The sequence below is a fragment of the Protopterus annectens genome, chromosome 1.part2, assembly GCF_019279795.1.
Source record: "Protopterus annectens isolate FY-2018-M chromosome 1.part2, PAN1.0, whole genome shotgun sequence".
Classification (NCBI taxonomy): Eukaryota; Metazoa; Chordata; order Ceratodontiformes; family Protopteridae; genus Protopterus; species Protopterus annectens.
In genome coordinates, this window is record NC_056727.1 from 378,829,395 (window position 1) to 378,852,545 (window position 23,151).

Here is a 23,151-nt window from a genome sequence, read left to right on the forward strand (position 1 = left end):
TGTGTACAAAGAGAGCATCTGGGAAACAGAAAAAACATTTTTTTAAGCTTGTTTCCTGCCTTTTCTGTCAAGTGGTATAGACTGTTTGTAGGCTTCTGAGCCCCCAAGCCCTTCTGTGTTGGAGGGAAGCCTTCTAGCTTAGTTTTTTTTTCTTATAACTAGCCAGTTTTCTAGTTTCAGCACTCAAATCTGTTTCTTTGAACTCGGCAATTGTTCAGAACTCATTGTAAGCACTACATAAGCTGCAAATTACTACAGCACTCAACTTTCCTCACTTGTCTAGTGGAAAGCAGTTTTTAGTACTTAATAAATAAGCACTTATCCAGGCATGTCTAAGGGTCAGCTCCCAGTGATTTCTCCTGTCTAACTGAATAATCTGGGCATCTTGGGGCAATGCAGCAATTGCCTCATATACACAGATAACCCTCTCCTCCTACCACCCAACACTACAACCTGTGAGAGATGCACTTATATAGCCAAACTGGAAGCAAAGCTCTCTTCACCAAAGACTGGACTAGACAGTCAAGAGGAGAAGGTAAACACTTGCACCACACCACACTCATCACATAGTCCCTCAAAACCTACACCACCAAAACACACACATAGAAACACAAAGCACACACCTACATTCACAGAAGCTCTCAATAAAAACCTGCCCAAGCATCAGGGACATCCAAAGCATAAGCGCAAGCAAACTCCATCCCCCAACACAACCCAAATGACACATAGCCCACAAACTTCAGTGTGCCACTCAACCACAGCCCATAAGGCATAACAACGCACCCAACACTCTAGTCATAGGTGACTCTATAGTCAGGCACGCTGATGTTCCACTCACTAGACTAAACAAGGAGAAAGTTACTGTCAGCTGCCTGTCAGGTGCCAGGATCCGCCACATAATGCATGCACTCAGGTCACTCCACAATAAGTACAAATATGACACTGTCATTGTCCATGTTGGTGTGAATGACCTGAGATGTACCTCCCTGGACTACATGAAAAGAGACATGGAGGAGCTCTCCGATCTTGTATCCCAGGCAGGTATGACCCTAACCCTGAGTAGCATCCTGCCATCACCCAGAATGATACCACAGTACAAGGACAAAATGATTGACTTCAACAATTGGCTAAGCTTCTGGTGTCATTCTAAGGGGATCCAGTATTTATCTGCCTGGGACGACATGATCGACAGTCCACGATGCTTTGCCAGAGATGGCCTGCACCTGTCACCCTTAGGATTCGGGATATTGGCTAAGGCTCTTGCCACCCCTATAGTGCCTTTTTTAGGCAAGGTTCAAATGACAAATTCACCACCCTAACAGGTGCAAGCAAGCAAAATCTGAGGGTAATGCTACTCAATGCTAGAAGTCTAAACCTCAAAATGCACTCACTTGAGGCACTCCTTAAAATGGAGAACATTGACATCTGTGCAGTGACAGAGACCTGGTTCAAAGCTCCAGAGAGCACCCCTGCACTACCAGGCTTCAATTCATACCACACCTTTCGGCCACCTAACCCAGAAAGAAGCACTAAAGGTGGAGGCGTGTCCATATTCATTAAGGATATCCACACCTCCAGGCTAGTTGCACAGCATAATGCATCAGACATTATCCAAGTGCAACTAACTCTGGGCAAGACCGCAATCCAAATTGTAGCTTGCTACAGACCCCCCACCATGCCCCAGGATTCACACTCCTCATTTCTTGATACACTGCAATGTATTAGGGTACAACCCAATGCCCTAATAATGGGCGATTTCAACTACCCCACCATTAACTGTTTGTAGGCTTCTGAGCCCCCAAAATAAATGTAAAATAAAAATAAAATAAAATAAATAAACTGGGAAAACTACTCATGTACCAACTCTTTTGACATTTTCTAAAATTCATAAATTCCAATGCCTTGGATCAACTTATTCACACCCCCACCAGGGGCAGCAATATCCTAGACCTGGTCATTACCAACATGGGAAACCGGTGTTCCGCACCAGAGGTCAATTCCTCGTTGGTCAGATACGACCACAAGCTAATCAGCCTAGACATCCACATCCCACCCCCAGCCCCAATTAGGGAAACCATCATAAAAAACTTCTCAAAAGCCAACTTCACACTTCTTAAGACAGAAGTGGCAAACTTCATGACACCCATGCAGACAGATAATAGAGGTATCACTGCCGAATCCTACATAAATGCACTTTATACGCACTTACACAAGTGCATGGATCATGCTATCCCTAATAGAACAAAGATGTTATCCTCCAAAAAAAGGAAGCCAATCTGGTGGTCCTCTGCCATAAACAAACTCTACAACAGAAGAAAGAAACTGTTGCAAAAAAAGAGTAAAATCCCATAACTAGAGGAACTCCCTGGTCAACCTCAGTAAGAAGCTTAGATCCCTCATAAAATCCTCCAAAGCTAGTTACGAAAACAAAATTGCCACTGACTCTAAAGACATAGCTATGTCAACAATCTAAATGGGAACACTCAGATCTCCTCTGAGTTACAGCATAATGGCACTAAATATACAGAACCAACTGATATTGCCAACATCCTAGCAGATAGGTTCAGTGCTAACTTTACCCCCCTCTCACCCCCTAGAGGGCCCATCTCTATACCGGAAGAATGCAAAGTTCCTATAATCACAGCTGCACAGGTAAAAATCATACTCTCCAAAGCCAAGAACACAGCATCCATGGGACCTGACAATATCCCAGGCTGTGTTCTACACTACAGAATGAACTGGAACCCTACCTAAGTACCATGTTCAATCATAGCCTCACCTCAGGCTTTGTATCCACTGACTGGCACACTGTGACAGTTATCCCACTCCACAAAAGGGGAGCCACGACGGACCCCGGGAACTACTGCCCCATTAGCCTGATGAGCCTGGTCTGCAAGGCTATGGAACGCATCATCGTGGAACTTATAAACAAAGACATTGGTAATCTCCAAACTCTGGACCCTACTCAGTTTGGATTTGTAAAAGGCAGATCATGTCTCCTAAACCTGACTGACTTCTTTGAAGGAGTCACCAAAGCCATAGATGAGGGTAAAATGGTTCACACAGCTTATCTAGATCTTGCCAAGGCTTTTGACACCATCCCCCACTCTGGAATTATAGATAAGTTCATTAAACTAGGTATAAATCCCTATGTCACAAGATGGGTTGCCAAATGGCTCACGGACAGAACCCACACTGTAAAAGTAGTGGATTCCAAATCCGACATCAGACCAGTGACAAGTGGAGTACCACAGGGTTCAGTCCTAGGTCCTCTCCTGTTTGGTATCTACTTCTCTGAAGTGCAGGCCAACACAGAAGATCTTTGGCTAACAAAGTTTGCAGATGACTGCAAACTAGGATCCATAATTGAAACTCCTAATGATGTGGACAAACTACAAAAGGGCCTCACTGAGACAGATACCTGATGTCTAAGCCATGGCCTGAAGCTCAATGCCAAAAAGTGTATTGTCATCCCCTTTGGTAAAAACTCTGTACCCATGAACTACCACATAGCTGGTAGTCTACTTAATGCCTAAAATGTGATAAGAGACCTTGGGACAAAGGTGGACAGTAGTCTCTCCTTTGATACTCACATCACCACAATGGTCAGGAAATCCTTCTACATGGCTCATCTCATCACAAAAGGATTCTCATCCAGAAAAAAAGAGGTCATTGTTCCCCTCTGCTCATCACTCATTAGACCCATTATAGAGTACAACGCCCCTTTTGGTATGTAGCTCACAAGACATCTACAACAACTGGAAAGACCACAGAAATACCTCACAAAGAGGATTACTGGCCTCAAACAGATGCCCTATGCAGACCGTCTCAAAAAACTACAGCTTTACTCCATTGCATATCGCCTACTCAGGGTGATCTCTGCCTAACATACAAAGCTATGTCAAACCCAGAGCTGTTGGACATGCTCCACTTAAAGAAATCCCAATCACTCTGAGCTACATGCTCTAGGGACCTTAACCTTGTCACCACAATAAACAGAACATGCTGGATGGATAGATTCCTGTCCCAGAGACTTCCCATACTCTGGAACAGACTACCTATCTATGTCAAACAGAGCTCCTCATTAGCACTCTTCAAGAAAAATCTTGATGTTTGAATGGGAAATGGGAAATTCACCCCGGGGATCACTTCTGTGGCTCTGCTCGACAGGGGCACAGGAAAATAATTTTCTTGGGTGGCGAAAGCCAGGGTACATTTTTTGGCTAGGCTTGTTGGGCCCTAGGGCCAATAGCCTAGTACCTACTTATCAACCTATGAACCTATGAGATCAAAGTATTTTGCAGGAAGTTAAATCTGAGGGTATTTTTTGGTGCTAAAAAACAAAATGTTTATTTAGAAAGGGATATGTGTATATTAACTGATTTAGACAGTGAAAATGTGGATAATTCTCTGTTGGATATTTCAGTGCATGAAAACCCCTTTGTTTTTTGGGATGTGGAAAGTGGGGACTCAGAGGATGAATATGAAACAAATGAAGGTTTTTCAACTGGGTATAGTAAGTTAATAGTACCCAAAGTGTCATATGTTGGTTCTTTCATGCCCCCAAGAAGTACTCATGTCATTAATGTTTTTGAATGTGCATTATGTAAACAGTTGGAATTTGCATACAATAGATGTTTGGGTTAAAATCATGGAAGTTGGCTAAAGCACAATGGTTAGCTTTGAAACAACTTCAAGCTGTGACTGATCAGTTTGCATTCACACAGGCAGATAAGGGAGGGAATTGGGCGATTTTGAATAGAAAGGATTACAGCAATATGGCTTTGGATTTGTTATCAGATGATAAGGTGTATCGAAAATTGAGTGTTAACCCAGTAAAATAATTCAATAGTTCTTTATTAGAACTATTGGAAAGGGGAGAAAGACTGTGATTTTTTGCTGGTGGAGTTGTCAAAAAATTGCAAGTAAAATTTCCCAAAGATGCTGTTTTTTGTTATTCCAAAAATTCATGTGTCTAGAACCCCCCCCCCCCCCCCCCCGGTAGACCTATTGTCTCTTTTACAAAATGTTGGGATTTTTTGGGCTCCCAGTTAAAATCATATCTCCCAAGAATACAAACTTATATCAAGAATACATCTCACGTGTTGGAAGAAGTCAAGAAAATTCAATGGAACCCGTACCTTTATTTTGCCTGTGTGGATGTAAACTCATTATATACCAATATCAATATTAGAACAGGTCTGGAAGCGGTAATGAAAATGTTGGGAGAAGGATCCAAAACTACATACATCTGTAACTCTTAGAGTTTGCTTTGATACATAATTATTTTGTTTTTGAAGAAAATTTTTATTTACAGTTGGAAGGAACTGCAATGGGGGCTGCTTTTGCCCCTTCGTATGCAGTCATGTTTATATCATATTTTGAAAATATGTTTATTTATGGAACTGATTTTTTCAAAAATAATGTTGTTATGTTTAAAAGATTTATTGATGATTTTATTTTTGTATGTAGTAGAGATGCTGGTGAGTTTGAACAGTTTGTGGATTTGTTAGGCTGTAATGCATTTGGCTTGCAATTTACCTATAGAGAAAATAAGAAATGTATGCAATTCTTGGATGTTGAATTTTACATTGATGGTAATGGCTTCTTGCAGTACAAACCTTTCCACAAAGAAATTGCAGCGGACAGTTTTCTTGAAGCAAGTAGTGCTCATCCTGATCATTTGATCAGATCACTACCATATGGGGAATTCAAAAGAATACAAACTAATACCTCTGATGTAATGATTTTAGAGAGGGAGTTTGTATTGGTCAAGGATAGGTTATTAAAGCGTGGTTACAGCATGGAATGCATAAATGAGGCCCTAGGAAAATTGGAAAATAAAAGGGGAGTCCGGAGATCAAATGGAAAGTTAATTTAAAGTAGGAAAGCTAATAAGAACAATGATTTGTAGGAAATGGTAGCTGAACCCCTGTTTTTTGTCAGCAAAGTTTCCCCTTTTTCTGGGGGAACTCAGAAAGCTGATTAATGATCTTTGGCCTGTTATTTGTAGAGATGAAGTAGTAGGTAATTTGTTCCCTGAGAAGGTTATTTTCTCATATGGGAGGTTTAATAATTTGAGAGAATTATTAAGGATAAGAAATAAAACTGAGGTAGCAGAAAGGAAAGGTGTATTTCCATGTGGGGGTTGTAAAGTATGTGGAAAAATAAAAAAATGTGGATGGATGGACTATCAATGGGAAGAAGTTTTTTGTAAAAAATGAGTTTAACTGCAATTCGTGTGGTGTGGTCTACATCATTGGATGTGGATGCACACCATGTAAATGGTATGTGGGGCAGACAAAGAGAAGGGTAAAACTCAGAATTTTGGAACATCTAGGTGATGTTATAAATAAGCGATTGGATAGTCCAGTGGCACAGCACTTTTGCAGCACACACATGGAGGTCATATAGATAGTTTTTTTCTTTAGTGTACTGGCAAAGCCATATGGTGAACATAATTTTGGGGGGTGATGAATTTAAAAGGAAGTTAGTTCAGGTGGAATCAAAATTAATAGTTTATTTTGGCACTTTGTTCCCGAAAGGTCTAAATCTAGAAATAGAGTAAGGTATATAGTGATTATTTGTTATTAGGGAATAACCAGGACTTTAATGTAAAATATTCAACATAAATATCAATGAAATAAAATATTGAGGAAAAAAAAAATTAGCATATCCATATATATAAATATATTTATAAAAGAAAATATTTAAATCATTGTTTAGCATCTTAATAGGGCTTAGGGTGGTTGCAATTGATTTTTCATGAAATGTGTATGTCTTTATAGTGTTTAATATAAACAAAGAAAATGATGACATGTTGATATTATTAAATAAATGAATGTGGTATAAGCTTTTTGGTAATGCACTATGAGATTTTTTTATATAATAACATGGTTTATAGTTCACTTTTGTATTTTTTTAATTGTTAAGTATTAGTGTGTTTTGGGGGTACATCTCTGTTTTACAATGAAGCATGTTTAAACAAAGTTAATTAATGTGTTTTAATTGGTTAATGAATTTACTGGTTGAACCAAGTATGGTAATGGAGTATAAAATGCTGCCTGATTTGTATGAAGTTATTCCATTGAAGGCCGGTGGGGCCAAGGTACCAGAATGTGTTAATAAAGAAAGCTTGGCAGCGACAGCAGTGCTCTGTGTTTCTTTTGAGGAGTATTCCTGTTTTTCCATTTTGGAGTCAGTAGTTTTTGTATTTACCTATAGCTTGCTAGGATATGGTATGGGAATTTGTATAAGGTGATTTGTATATTGATGAATTACAAGGCATTGTCCTGTTTAACCAACATAGAGTTATATTTGTTGGTAATACAGATTAAGACCCCTCTAACTTTTGTCCCTGTACTTGCAGCTGATGTCCTAAGTGTGTGGAAGGCACTGAAGCTTTGTACTGCCGGAGTATTTTCTCTGGAATTAAACTATGTCTAAGTAACAGCACAGATGTCTATATTCTCTAAAGTATGGATAGAGTGTAGAGTGTGCCTTAGCAGTGTTTGCTACTTAACTAGTGTTTGCTGCTTACAACACTACTTATTTGAAAAACAAAATGGTAAAACAGTCACATTGCAAATATTCACTTTCTACAATGTTATTAGAATTATTTCTAAGTTATTGGCTTACTCTACCCTGTGGACTGATTTTTCTAATTACTGACAGGTGGAAACACAACTGTGTCTTATAGCTTTTACTGTGCTGAAATCCCATTACACACCACCTGTATCTTAGTTTTGTTCTCATCCATTCAAAAGTAAATATTCAAAAATCTACTTGTAACTTTTATTTTTAAAATGTATATAACAATTTGCTGCAGCCTACAAAAAGATAACGCTACATGTTTAGTTGTCTAAGTTATGATGGGGAAAAGGTGTGTAAATGTGAGAAGGTGTCTATCATCCCACATAGCATTTGTATCTTCCTTTTTTATTTTTCCCTTTGACATCAAATTCTCAAAATCCTACCTGCAACCTTAATACGTCACGTACATCAACTTGCTGAAACCAACAGAAATAAATGAGATACAGGCACAGTTTTTCAGTTTCTGTAGTGATAAAGGTGGAAAAATGAGGGATACTATCACTTAGATCATGTCACAAACGTGCACAGTTAAAATGGTTTGTTCCTTAATTTATTTCTTATACCCTCAACAGCAAATACTCAAAGTCTGCTTGTAACATTTGTAGTTCATTTATATAATTTTGTTTCAACTCACACACTCAAAAGAGGCCTACAAAATCTTTCAGTTATATGACAGAAAGAAGAGTAGGAAAATAAATAGCTCTTCTATCTCTACCCATTTAGGAAAATAACAATGTTAAAAGGGTTAGCTGCCCCAAACATGTGTTCATCTTGATATTCAATGCAATACGGAAGTTCACTGACTGGAAGAAGAGCTACATTTTTAAGATCAGATGCTTTGTTGAGTATGTGGGTCCTACCTTTATATTTGAATCCTGATTTTATATATAATTGTCTGAATGAGTAAGTAACTGTTTGAATCCTGATGCTATGTGTTATTATTAGAGTGAATAAGTAACCGTTTGAATCCTGATGGTATGTATTATTATTAGAGTGAAAAAGTAACCGTTTGAATCCTGATGGTATGTATTATTATTAGAGTGAATAGGTAACCATTTGAATCCTGATGCTATGTATTATTGTCAGTCAGAGTAAGAAAGTGTTTGAATCCTGATGGTATGTATTATTATTGGCAGCAAGGCATCCTCGGGTCCCACTTGGATTGACATTTTGCATATCTGCAAAATGAACAGCACCAGAACTACTAGATCTAAGGATTTAAACTTTGCATACAGCTTGAATAAGACATATTGTAGGGAAATGTATGTTTTTAAGAGAATACCCATTCTCTAGATAGAGCTCCCATCCATGTGAAGCAGAGTCCTTCCTTAACCCTATTCAAGTGCAACCTGAACCAGTGGTTGCAAAATCAGAAGTTCACCCCTGGCCTAATACCTCTGTCTCTGACGGACAGAGGCAGCCATTAAATCATGCCCTAACTAACATACTCCCTTTAAAATTACCTAAGGCCAAATAACTTGTGGGATACATTCGGGATTGCATATATAGACTTACAAAGGCCCCAGTGGTCATTAGACAGATGGCCACTGCAACAGCTATATATTAGAACATCCACTGCTATTACACAGCTGTAGTATATTGAACATTAGATCACTGTTACAGTACCCAAAGCTATTTGGGTAGATTACCACAGTTTAGGATTATAAAGGGATGAGTAAGGAATTCAAGAATCCAGGAGACCCTTGAGAATATTCCTAGCCAAATTTGTCCTGGACCTGGAAATAGAATCCAGTTTGCAGTGCTGTGTAAAAGTATGAACAGAGGATAGAGTTTCTGCCACTAGAATATGTCTGTAATTCACCCCTTTCCAAAAAGCTAGAGACTAAGCCCTGGTAGACTGAACCCTGACTCTGCCTGAAATTGATTTATCATGCTAAGAATATCAGAAAGAAATAGCATGAGACAACCATGAAGAAATAGACTTCTTTGTAGTGGTTGTCCATTCTTCTTACCTTTATTGGAAGCACACAGGTGATTAGACTTCATAAAGGATTTAGTTATGTCCAAGTAGTATCTTGAGAGGCATGTGGACAACCAGAGTACGTGGGATTCTTTAAACATGTTCTCTAAGGTTGTTGAATGAATACAGGATGATTAATAGAGTGGCTTAAGGTAAACTCTGAAACTACTTTAGGCATAAAAATGAATAAGTTCTCAAAGAAACCCTGTCATTGCGGAAAATGAGATATGGTTGACTCACTATGATATCTTGTAATTCAGTCATCCATGTTAAGAACCTCAATTCAGCCTGATCAGCTGATTGAAATGGAGCATGTTAGCTTTTTAAACTCAAAGTTAAGATCTCAAGTTGGAGCCAGCTGTTTTCTAGGAGGATAAAAATGAGAACCCCATTCTAAAACTATTTAACTAGTTGACAAGCAGATTTGGCCAAAATATGAATCTTGATTGAAGAATAAGAAAGGCCAAAGGATAGTAATTCACACAAATATTCTAGAAATAGAGGTATTCAGGCCATGAAAGGGTCCTAGTTCTTAGTCTGGCAACAACTAGAAAATCTTTTCAAAATACACATGTATGATTTTGTGGTAGCTGGTTTCTTAACTTCTTTAAGTACCTGTGGCCCAACTTTAAAAAAAGGTCCCTAAATATACCAAAATTCCATCATCAAGGCAAGTCAGCTGAAGTGATTTTATTTGGGGTATATCAAACAACAGCCTATATCATGTGCAAATTAATCCAGTCTGTTGGAAAGTGTGTGGTAATTACTATTCGTCATTTTCAAAAGAAGAGAGAATTGTTGTTGTCTAGGCCAAAATCAAGTCACTACCATCTTCTTTTTTAGAGTCTGGATCTTTAGAATATTTATTTTATTTATTTTACATTTGTTAACCTGAGGTGTCTGACTGAGCCGAAAAGACCCTTTTTCAGCAGAGGCCCAGGGAGAAAAGCTCCACATAGAAAAATTACAGATACATTTAGATATGATCAGTATACACATAAATTACAAAAGACATGTTTTTACAGTGGAATAGCCCTGGATATATTTATAAAGGGTGGTAAAACATAGAGGAACATACCCATCCATGGGAATTGGAAAGCATTTATCTTCCAGGTCTGTTTGCAAGGAATCCTGGAGTATAATTTATTTAGCTGTCTATTTTGAAAGGAGGCAAACTGATCTATTTGAGGTGTTTCCTACAGATGGATCAGTTTCTGGAAGACCTCAGGGTGTAATTTCAATTTTGAAGGTCTGTCCTGGTCCTGCCTCACTTATCTGCTATAGTGTTCTGTTCTGTCAGAGTGCAAGATGCAAGAATAGTCAAATTGAGCTAAACTACTACCTCCCAGACCATCATGGCAAGTATGCAAAGAGAATAAGATCTGGTAACCACTTGTTAGTTAATATACCACATCACAGCAGTGTTGTTTGTAATAACATGCAGAAGTCCAAGACACCAGAGTTGGTTTAAGGCCTTTAGAGCATTGACTAATGGCCCCACCTTTTGGGTATTTATGATGAAAGTTGTAATAAAGTTAAAAATATCTGTCTTGTTTTTACTGGACTTTTTAAAGCCTGAAGCCCTTAGAGTGTATAGATAAATTGTTTTATAAAAGCTATAAATCACAAGCAGATTTGTCTTATATGGCTTTATAGGACATACAGATAAATTAAGTCTAAGGTGATCTTTCCTGATAAGGTTGATCCTTAAAATGAGGAAGTCTCTTTTTTTCTTTCTTCCTTTGAATCACTTCATGTTGTACATGAAGAACACAGTATTATACTCAAATATAGGATTAACGAGATTCTAACGTCCCCACGGTGGGCCAAAAATAAAAGAGCCTGATTCTTCACCACTGACACTGGAGAGGGACGTGCACTTGGAATACAAATGGATACACTCAGTATTTACAGATGCAGACCTCCCTGCATCAAGCACAATTTTCCTTAAGACCACATGATACACAATCAGCCTGTGGTCTGGGTGTCTCTGCCTGTCTCTCTCCAGGTACCCAATAAGGCTCCCCACTGACACTGTGAAGCCAGTGCTTTGTGTCCCATTCCTAAGTAGCTGACACACACACACTCTTTAAGATTTAATTTTCACACATACCTTGGAAAGCCTGGCACAGATTACCTTGTCTACCAACTTTGCCCAGACTATAAGCTAGATTTACTGCCACCAGTCAGTTACCATAAGGCTCCTAAAAGGGTATCTGATTATGCTGATTGATGTTAATATTAATACAAATGGTAATTTTGACCAAACATCAAAGCTTTCAGGAGTGGCAAGAGTTATCACTAAACAAATATGTGCACATACTCTAAAAGCTTAAATATTCTCTAAAATGACCAGCCAGAATGAAAAGTTTAAATATATTAAATAGTAAATAATAAAAGAACATGAAAATACTAAATATCTGTTTACAGTAAACACTAGAGGTTGAGTCACAGGGAATATTAAAAATAAGAATACACAAGAAAAAACAATATATGAATATATTTGTGTATATATATATATATATATATATATATATATATATATATATATATATAATTTGAATATATGGCTTTATGAAGGTATTATTAGAGTTTTAAATAGTTAGGATATTTGTATAGTTGTTGACTATTTCATTTTATGCCATTAACACCTTGGTGTGCTAGCACTTTAATTTGTACTCAACATGCTTTTATGTCTTGTTTTTATTGGTTGCTATGTGATCTATGAGTCTATTTAAAATGTCTTGTTAAACCTGTTTAATGTTAGTCTGATGAAGCAGGAGTTGTCCGTGAAAGCGCTTACTTTCTCTGTGTTCTTTTATATTAAACGTACTTTTGCTAACGTACCTGCTGTGTGCCACCAATATTTTTTTTTCTCTGAATATTAAACATAACACTGATGGAATGTTTCACACAGTTACAGAGAAAAAAATAGTTCTAATATCATTACATTTTCTTAACTAATCTAAAAGAAATACTGTCCCTAGTTAAGTTACTTACTACCACAAGGCAAGATGATGTGGGTGAGAGTCTTTTTAGTCAGCTTTCCAAGAACAGACTGCAGAATGTTGAGAGCAATTTCTTACTAATATCTAAATATTATTTCAGAGTCTGTTACACAATGACATCACATCTGGTCAGCTGACTGTGTTTCCCACACTCACCAATACTAGAAGGTGCTAGGGTTTAGCACAATGTGTTACCATGCACACAGATAGAGCTTTGCTTAGATCTCCAGGAAGTCATAAAACCATAAAGCACTTCCCTTCTTCCTACAGGAGCTACAAGCTTTTCTCTAGCACAGATATTGCATCTCTGGCTCCATTCAAAACTCTGGGATAACATCTTTATGGCTTAACCTATAAAGTAATTAATTTTAAGAATATTTTGCAAAGTCAGGTAGATTAAGCTTAAGATTAAACTCTTCATTTGCAGTATATGCTGTTACAATGTATGCACTTAAACGGTTACAAGAATGCATGTACATTTCTTTTCATTCCAGCAGGGCACGCTGTTGATACATTTTAACACAAGAAAACCTCACAAATACATTTTCAGTACAAGCATCTGTACAAATAAGTTTAATTACAAATGACATATAATTATTTACAAAATTCCAGCTACCTGTGCTAGTATATGTTACACATTCATTGCCCTATTTCTTCTGGCATGGCTGGCAGTACCTGATATCATCACATCTCCCTCCCCTCCCCTTTGAAGAATCAAGCTAGTTTTTAAAGTGCCCCATGAAAAACATTGCTTGAGAGGAATTAGCCTATCTGGGAATATATTATCCCATACCCTGTTTTGAGACCCTATCTACATTGGCATTGCTATCCCCACTGTGGTGCTGCACTGCCATATCATATGCCTGCAACCCTAGGCTCCACCATAGTAACTTGACACTTTGCTGGCTGGCTTGCTGTAGCCATGGATTCCCCTCAGACTCCTCCTGCCTTCTACTGCAAATGCATAGCACCAGGGCATCCCTATCATGGTAAGGTTTCATGGTACAGTTTGTGCCACTGCCTCTTGCCTAGCAGTTCTACCATGTAGTTAACATCCCTGGCCTTCTTTACCACTTTGAAGGGTCCCTACCAAGCTGCCTGCAGCATATTGTGTCTGACAGGAATGAACACCATAACCTGCTGGCCCACAGCATACTCCCAGACTCGAGCATTCCTGTCATACCAAATGTTTACTGCTGCTGGGTTAATGCCAAGTTCTCCTGGGCCAAGCCAGTGAGCTCCCTGAGCCTTGTGCTGAAGTTTAGGACATATTCCACAACAGACTCTTTGTGGGATTCACACTCACCCTCCCACTCATCACAAATTAAATTTGAAGGTCCCCTCATCCTATACCCATACAGCAACTCAAATGGTGAGAAACCTGTGTATTCCTAGGGTACCTATCTGTAAGAAAACAGCAGATGGGGCAAATATTTGTTTCAATCTCTTTTAAACTGGTCTGCAAATGCCCATAGCATGGTCTTTAATGTAGAGTTTAACCTCTCCACAGGATCATTAGTCTGGGGATGGCAAGGGATGGTGTTTAGGTGCTTCACCCAACAGTGCTCTCTCAGAAAAGCCAGCAGATCTGACATGAAATTGGCACCTTTGTCAGTCAGTATTTCTCTAAGGAAACTTACCCTGCTGAAAATCTCTAACAAAACATTTACTACCTTTTCTGCCTCAACGGAGGACAGAGTTACTGTCCCAGGGTATCTAGTAGCATAATCTGCTACCAGCAGGATATACTTCTTCCCTGTGGAGCTTGGGTACTTAGAGGCCCCACAATATTCATGGCTCCCCTCTGAAATGGCTCCGTAATCACATGCAAGGCATCAAAGGAGCTTTGACCTTGTCTCTTTCATTGCCTACTTTTTGTCTCTGCTCATGAGTACTGCTGTACCCTGTTAAATCCTTTAAAATCCCAGGCCAATAAAAGTCCTGCATAATACATCTCTTGGTACAGTTTATGCCCATATGACCTGCAAAAGGAATGTCATGGGCTATGGCTAGAAGTGCCAGATGGTAGGTCCCAGGCACTACCAATTGCTGTATTACCTTACTCTCTAGCCATCCCTCAGGGGTCCACTCTCTACACAGTAATCCTTTGTTCCAGTGTACAGACTCCGCTTTTTCTTTAGAATCAGGTGCCTCCCTATCTACCTCCCTGAAGCCTCTTGGTGTAGCGTCTGAGAGCTAAGCCTGTCTCAGCTTTACTTTTGTGACTCTTCCCAGGTCCCCTTCCACAGGAAGTCTGGTATCCTCTGACAGCAGTGCCTCACTGTCAGCCTGGCTACCACCACACACCTATGCCCTTATAGTCACTCTGTCCATTGGAACATCAGGACCTACCAGCAGCTGTGGCTCACCTTCAGGCTCATTGCTTCAGGGTAGCTCCCTTCCTGAAATAGCTACACCATCAGCACTGGCTTCATGTGTGAGGTCTATCTGGGTCACCTCCAGGCTATCAGACCCATATGCCTGTCTACAAGTGTGACTGCATGTAACTGCACGCACAAAGGGCACTGCATTATCAAAATCATTCCCTATCAAGACATCTGCCGGGCTATCCTCAAACACATCTACTTGCTTGCTTGCTTCCTTTGCTACCCTCCCATTCAAGGAGAACCCTTGTCAAAGGCATTTGGAATGAGGTTCTTCCTAAAGCTCTGATTGGAGTGGACTTCCCAAGCAAGTACTGTGCCTGTTTAACCACTGCAGGCTTCACAATGGTTATGTCAGAGGCTGTGTCTCTTAGCAGTGACCTGTTTTTCATCCACTAAGATAGAATATAACTGCTTGTTATAGTTTGGTACCCCTGTTGTCTCCAGACAACTTACTACTGGCAAACTGCTATACCCACTTGCTGGCTCATCCATCTTTTGTTTTCCACTTTGCCTCTGTATACTTCTGTATGCTACATGACCCCCTGGTTACATTTAAAGCATTAAACCCTTGATATTGGCCATGTACCTGAACTACTGGCTTCCCCTGTTACTAGCAGATTCAGTTGGAGTGGTTAGACTGCCTACCATGGGTTCCCTTATATCCATGTGCAGCACTGGGTATCCCTACCCTGTGCAGTGATACCCTGCTTGCTAAGTAAGATCCCCTTTCTTCCCCAGCTCATCTGCAGAGTTGCATTCTTGGTCTGCCAACCATATTCTCATGTCCTCAGGCAAAGTGCTAATACCTAGTTCCCTCACCAAAATGTTTGCCATCCCTTCAAAAGTGGTGATCTGACACCCACTCACCCACCTATGAAAATAAGTGCTTAACTCAGCAATATAATCAAAAAAACTTTCACCTGCCTTGCATCTATGCTCAAGAAACTTTTTTCTGTAATCTTCAGATGTTAACTTAAAGCATTCAAGTAAACACTTCCTGACTTTGCATAGTTTAAACAATTAATATCAGACAATTTAGAAACAGCAGTTACAGCTTTACCAGGGAGTAAGGGGGCAGGAACTGTACCCAGAGCCCTCAGAAAACTGTGGAAGAAATTTACTGACCTTTATTGCTTGTGGGTTTCAGTTATTCCCTTCTCCATTACCTCCAAGACCCTGGCGAAGAGTCAGCATCTCCCTCTCATGTTGACGCTGCTTCTATTTTCTTCAGCCTCCAAATGCCGCAGTCTCTATGCTGATTCTAATTCTAAATGTTATACTCCCAGTTCAAATGTCTTTAAGTCCAGATGGATTTATAAGTTCTCTGAGGGAAATTTGAACTGTCCTGTTTCTGAGTGCTGCAAATTCCCATCACCAGATGGGTTATCCTCCTGGTTGCTGGTCTGAGCTGAGACTAAGGACAAAATCATTTCCTCTTTAGTCCGGTTGGCATGCACCAGTCATTTGGCTTCACACACCTTGGCCAACTGGTTCTTTGTCAGTTTGCCATAATCTTCTACTGATATCCTTGCCTGCTCTCCCTGACTAAACTAGGCTAAAAAAAGCAAATAAATAAAACTGTTCTGATATGAAACTCTGAATGTTAACCTTGTGACTGCTGAGATAATACACACCTTTATTGACAACTGCTTACAGGCTACATAGATTCATAGGTGTGTACTAGGCTAATGTCTATGGAGCCTTTACAAGCCTATCCCATAGGATTACCCTAGCATCGTGCCACTCGACCTTAGTTCCTAGTGCCTCTGTCAAGTAGAGCCACTGGAGTGATCCCCGGGGTGAATTCACTATTTCCCATCCACTCATTAAGATTTCTCTTGAAGAAGGCCAGTGAGGTGCTCTGCTTGACATGTATGGGAAGTCTGTTCCATAGCATGGGCAGTCCCTGGGTTATGAACCTGTCCCTCCAGCATGTTCTGTTGATTGTGGTAATGAGGTTGAGGTCTCTGGAGTGTGTGGTGTGGAGGGATTGGGATTTCTTTAGATATAGCATTTCTAACAGAGCTAGGTCAGACATGGCTTTGTAAGTCAAGCAGAGATTTCCTCTAAGGAGGCGATATGAGACAGAGAATAGTTGGTTTATTTTTGAGTCTGTCCATACTGGACAAGTGTTTAAGGCCTAGGATCCTCTTTGTGAGGTACTTTTGCAGCCTCTCAAGTTGTTGCAGGTGTCTAGTGAGGTACATGCCAAATGGGGCATTTTATTCGATGACTGGTCCAATGAGGGAAGAGTAGAAGGAGACAATGACCTCTTTCTTCCTGGATACAAAACCCTTATTAATGAGATGTGGCACATAGAAGGACTTTCTGACCACAGTGGCAACCTGGTGGTTAAAAGACAGATTGCTGTCAACCTGTATTCCGAGATCTCTTATAACAGCTTCTGTGTTGAGTGGACTTCCATCAATGTGGTAATTCAAGGGAACCGGGGTTTTTCCCAAGGGGGATAACAACACATTTTTTCGCATTGAGCTTAAAACCATGGTTCTGACACCAGTCATTGAAGTCATTGAGGCCTTTCTGTAGGATGTCAGCATCACTTGTGGAGTTAATAATAGCTCCCAACTTGCAATCATCTGCGAACTTTGTCAGCCAGAGTCCCTTCATTTTGACCTGGACTTCAGAGAAGTAGATACCAAACAGGAGAGGATCCAGGACTGAACCATGTGAGACTCCACTTGTGTCTGGTCAGCAGTCTGACTTGGAGTCAGCTACTTTCCCACAGTGAGTTCTATCTGTGAGCCAGTTTGCAACCCACCTAGTGATATAGGAGTTGATGCCTAGCTTAGTGAGTTTTTCTGTGATTCCTGAGTAGGGAATGGTATCAAAGGCCTTTGCCAGATCAAGGTAGGCTGTATAAATCACTTTGCCTTCATCGACAGCTCTGGTGACTGACTCAAAGAATTCAACCAAGTTGAGCAGGCATGATCTACCCTTCACAAAAACAAACAATGTAGGATCCAGAGTTTGGAGATTCCCTATATCCTTGTTTATTAGGTCCATGATAATGCGTTCCATAGCTTTGCATATCAGACTCATCAGGCTAATTGGGCAAAAATTACCAGGGTCTGTAGTTGCTCCTCCTTTGTGGAGAGGGATGACTGTAGCAGTACGCCATTTGGTAGGGACAAAGCTTGATGTGAGGCTGTGATTGAACAGGGCACACAGGTGAGGTGCCAGTTCACTCTGTAGTTCATGTAGAACATAGCCAGGGATATTGTCAGGTCCCATAGAAGCTGCATTGTTGGCCTTGGACAGTGGTGTTTTAACCTGTGCAGCAGTAATACTGGGTGCCTGGCAATCTACTGATATTGTGATTGATCCTTTGGGATTAGCAATGAATCTGTCGGCCAGTATATTGGCAATATCTGTTGGCTCAGTATAGGAGGTACCATTGTGCAGTAGCTCAGAGCAAATCTGGGTATTGCCATGAATATTCTTTACATAACTATAGAAGGCCTTGTGGTTGTCTTTGCTATCTGCAGCAATTCTGTTTTCATAGCTAGCTTTAGAGGATTAGATGAGGGATCTCAACCTTATGTTTAGGCTGATAAGGAGTTTTTCCAGTCTTGGGATTTGAACTTATTCCACATCTGTCTCCTCCTTCTGTTGTAGAGTGGCTTTCTTTTTCTTTTTTTTTCTTTTTTTTTTTTTTTTGAGGAGAGAGTCTTGGTTCTATTGGCTATGGTGAGATCCATGCATTTGTGGACATGTTCATACAGTGCATTGTTGTCTGATTCAGCGGTCATACAACTATTCTCCATTTGCATGCCACTGCTCACAAATATGTGATGCCCATCACTGTAATCAATATGTGATGCCCCAATGCTGGGCCAGTAATCGAGGACCCTGAATCTTCATCACTGACAATGGAGAGGGACATGCACTGGTAAAACAAATGGAAGCACTCAATATTTCCAGATGCAAACCTCTCTGCATCAAGCACACTTTCCCTTAAGAGCACAGCAGGGCACACACTCAGCCTGGGGTTCTGGGTGTCTCTATCTGTCTCTCCCTAGGTCCCCAGTAAGGCTCCTCAGTGGTACTGTGAAACTATTGCTTCATGTGCCTGCCCTAAGTAGCTATCACACACACACTTTGAGATTTAATTTACACACCCCCACAGCCCCACACATATACACACACACACACACACACACACACACACACACACACACACACACACACACACACACACACACACACACACACACACACACACACACACACACACACACACATGGGAAAGGCTAGCTCAGATTACCCTCTCTACCAATTTTGCCCAGACTATAAGATAGTCTCACTGCCACCAGTCAGTTACTATAATGCGCTTAAAAGGGTATCCAATTATGCTGAGTGAAGTTAATATTAATACAAATGGTAATGTTGATCAAACAGCAAGGTTTCAAATGTGGCCAGAGTTATCACTAAATAAATGTGTGTAAATACTCTGAAAGCTTAAATATTCTCTAAAACAACCAGCTACAATGAAAAGAGTTTACATATATTTAGTAATAAATAATAAAAGAACAAGAAAATACTAAATATCTATTTACAGTAAACAGTGTTTCAGGCACAAAGAATATTAAAAATAACACCATGGAAAGTTTCACACAGCTATAGAAAAACAGTACTTTTAATCTCACTATATTTTTCAACTAATCTAAAAGAATTACTGTTTCCTAGTTAAGTTACTTACTACCACAAGGCAAGATGATGTGGGTGAGGGTCTTTCTAGACAGGTTACCAAGAACAGACTGCAGAATGTTGAGAACAATTTCCTACTAATATCTTAATAATATTTCAGAGTTGGTTACACAGTGACATCATATCTGGTCATCTGACTGTTTTTCCCACACTCACCAACACTAGAAGCTCCTATGATTTAGCACCTATATGATACCATACACAAAGATAGAGTTTTGCTCAGATTTTCAGGAAGTCATAAAGCCATAAAACACTTCCCTTCTTCCTAAAGGAGCTACAAGCTATTCTCTAGAAGACATTGTGCCTCTGGCTCCATCGAAAACTTTCAGATAACAGCTTTATAGCTTACTCATAAAGTAATTTAATTTCAAGAATATTTTGCAAAGACAGGTAGATTAAGGTTAACCTCTTCACTTCTGGTATATGCTGTTACAATATATGCATTTAAATGGTTACAAGAATGCATGTACATTTCCTTTCCTTACAGCAGGGCACACTGTTGATACATTTTAACGCAAGCAACCCTCTCAAATACATTTTCAGCACAAGCATCTTAACAAATCATTTTGTTGTACAACAAATGACATATAATTATTTACAAAATTCCAGCTAGCTGTGCTGTCATATGTTACAAATCCTCATACTTATTTCTCTTGGCATGGCTTGCAGTACCTGATATTGTTATAGATATTGGCATAAAATGTGTAATGTATGGGCTTCTTTTGTTTTAACAGCTCAGAATAAAAGCATAATCATCCACAATGCATTTTTCATAAGAGATGTTACTTGCTCATGAAATCAGCTTATTACATCTTTTAATATCTGAATCCATAGCTCTCAACCTTCCATCTCCAAAATGAGGAACACTCGCCTTCATAATGTGGAACAAATGGGCAAAATGTGGAACACATACTAATGGCTTATTAACAACTTCAACTAGGAAGGTCATAGGATGGTTAAAATATGCTGGTTTTACTTATAAAGAAAATCCATTAAGGGATTAATATGATTAATTTCTATTTACCATGGATTTCACTTAAAAAAAATTCCTAACACTGAATGTGTGACAGACTCTTTTAATGTGGAACTTTGAAGAACTTCGAGGAACATGAACTTTTTAAGACCCCAAATGAGGTATGTTCCTCGTAACGAGGTACACTTGAGAGGTATGTCTGAATCCTTCATGTTATAAGCTATACAATTTAAGTTGCTTGAAGACAAAGCATCAAGGAACATTATACCTTTAATTCTGGCAGATGTGAAATGTATAACACTTTGTCAGATTGCAATAAAATTGCAATCCATTTCCTTGCCTAGAATCTATTACAGTGAGACTATTAAACTTGTCAAGAACTAAAGGATGCTGCAATGCTTTGAGCAGAATGACTAAGCGCAAAAACTGATGACAAGTCACCTTTCTGACTTCAGGATGGTGTTAAAATGCATTAGTTTCTCACTAGAAAATTAGCAGCAGTCAGGAGCTACGAAGATTAATGGTAGAAAATCATTAAACTATTTGTTTTTGGGACTCTTTTTTTAAAATAATTCAGAATGAGTGTTTAGCAATATCCTGCTGCCCTTTTGTGATGGCTGCTCTCTGTGTGGTAGTGGTAAGTGTATTACAGCTTTCAATACTGTAAAACACTTAGTGTTGCTACATTTTTTCCTCCAGCTTTTGCAGAACATGAGGGCAAGTAAAGCTTCATGCATGACAAGGAATTCTGAGCAGGTTTCCCTCATCATAGCCCAGGTTGTTATATCTTCTCAGCACGGATGTCAAGGTTCACCTCTCAAGTTTCACTGGTAGGGTGAATTTCTTGACTTCTATTACTTGGGCACATATCAGCCTGGTTATGATCGGAGACCCAGTCATAATCCACTAGATTACTGTACTCTATGTATGTTGATTTGCATATTTTAAAATGAAGGTATTTTCAAAAACAGGGAAGGAGGAAAAGATAAAATGAAGCAGTACTGTCTCAGCACAAGACACAAAAGACATTAGCTTAGGCATTTTATCAAGATGACTCACTGATAACAAGAAAAACACACTGCCTTCTCTTTTATAGCCATTGGAAAAACTGCCTGATTTAATAAGGAATAATTCTATGATTATATTACTTCTCAAGAATGTCTTTGTGACTAAGATGCCTGTTGCCTTCTATGGATCAATATACATTTCTATGACTGGTAGGTCACAGTCTAATGCTAATCTCAACATTTCATAGAATACAGTAAGACTGATGAGAGTGGATCAACTGTGATGAAAGCCATACTGAATAATAACTATGAATGCGTTATAAGATCTGCGATGTTTAAAGGTTTCAGTAATCATCATCTTCTTTCGGCTGTTCCCGTTACGGGTCGCCACAGCAGATTACCTGTTTCCATTTCTTCCTGTCCTCTGCATCTTGCTCTGTCACACCAACCACCTGCATGTCCTCTCTCACCACATCCATAAACCTTATCTTAGGCCTTCCTCTTTTCCTGTTACCTGGTAGCTTTATCCTTAGCATCTTTTTTCCCAATATACTCAGCATCCCTCCTCAGCACATGTCCAAACCAATGTAATTGTGCCTCTCTGGCTTTGTCTCCAAACCTTCCAACCTGGGCTGACCCTCTAATATACTTATTCCTAATCCTGTCCACCCTCGTCACACCCAGTGTAAATCTTAACATCTTTAATTCTGCCACATCTAGCTCAAACTCCTGCCTTTTTGTCAATGCCACTGTCTCCAACCCATATAACATAGCTGGTCTCACTACCCTCTTGTAGACCTTTCCTTTCACTCTTACAGGTACTCGTCTGTCACAAATCACTCCTGACACCCTTCTCCACCCACTCCATCCTGCCTGCACTCTCTTCTTCACCTCTCTTCCACACTCACCGTTACTCTGAACTATTGACCCCAAGTATTTAAACTCATCCACCTTTGCCACCTCTACTCCTTGCATCCTCACCATTCCTCTATCTTCCCTCTCATTCGCACACATATATTCTGTCTTAGTCCTGCTGACCTTCATTCCTCTTCTCTCTAGAGGATATCTCCATCTCTCCAGGGTCTCTTCCACCTGTTCCCTACTCTCATTACAAATCACAATGTCATCTGCAAACATCATAGTCCACGGGGACTCCTGTCTGATCTTGTCTGTCAACCTGTCCATCACCATTGCAAATAAGAAAAGACTCAGAGCTGATCCTTGATGTAACCCCACCTCCACCTTAAACGCATCCGTCACTCCCACTGCAGACCTCACCGATGTCACACTACCCTCGTACATATCCTGTACCACTCTTACATACTTTTCTGACACTCCTGACTTCCTCATACAATAACACAACTCCTCTCTAGGCACCCTGTCATATGCCTTCTCTAAGTCTACAAAAACACAATGCAACTCCTTCCGACATTCTCTGTACTTCTGCATCAACACTCTCAGAGCAAAGATCACA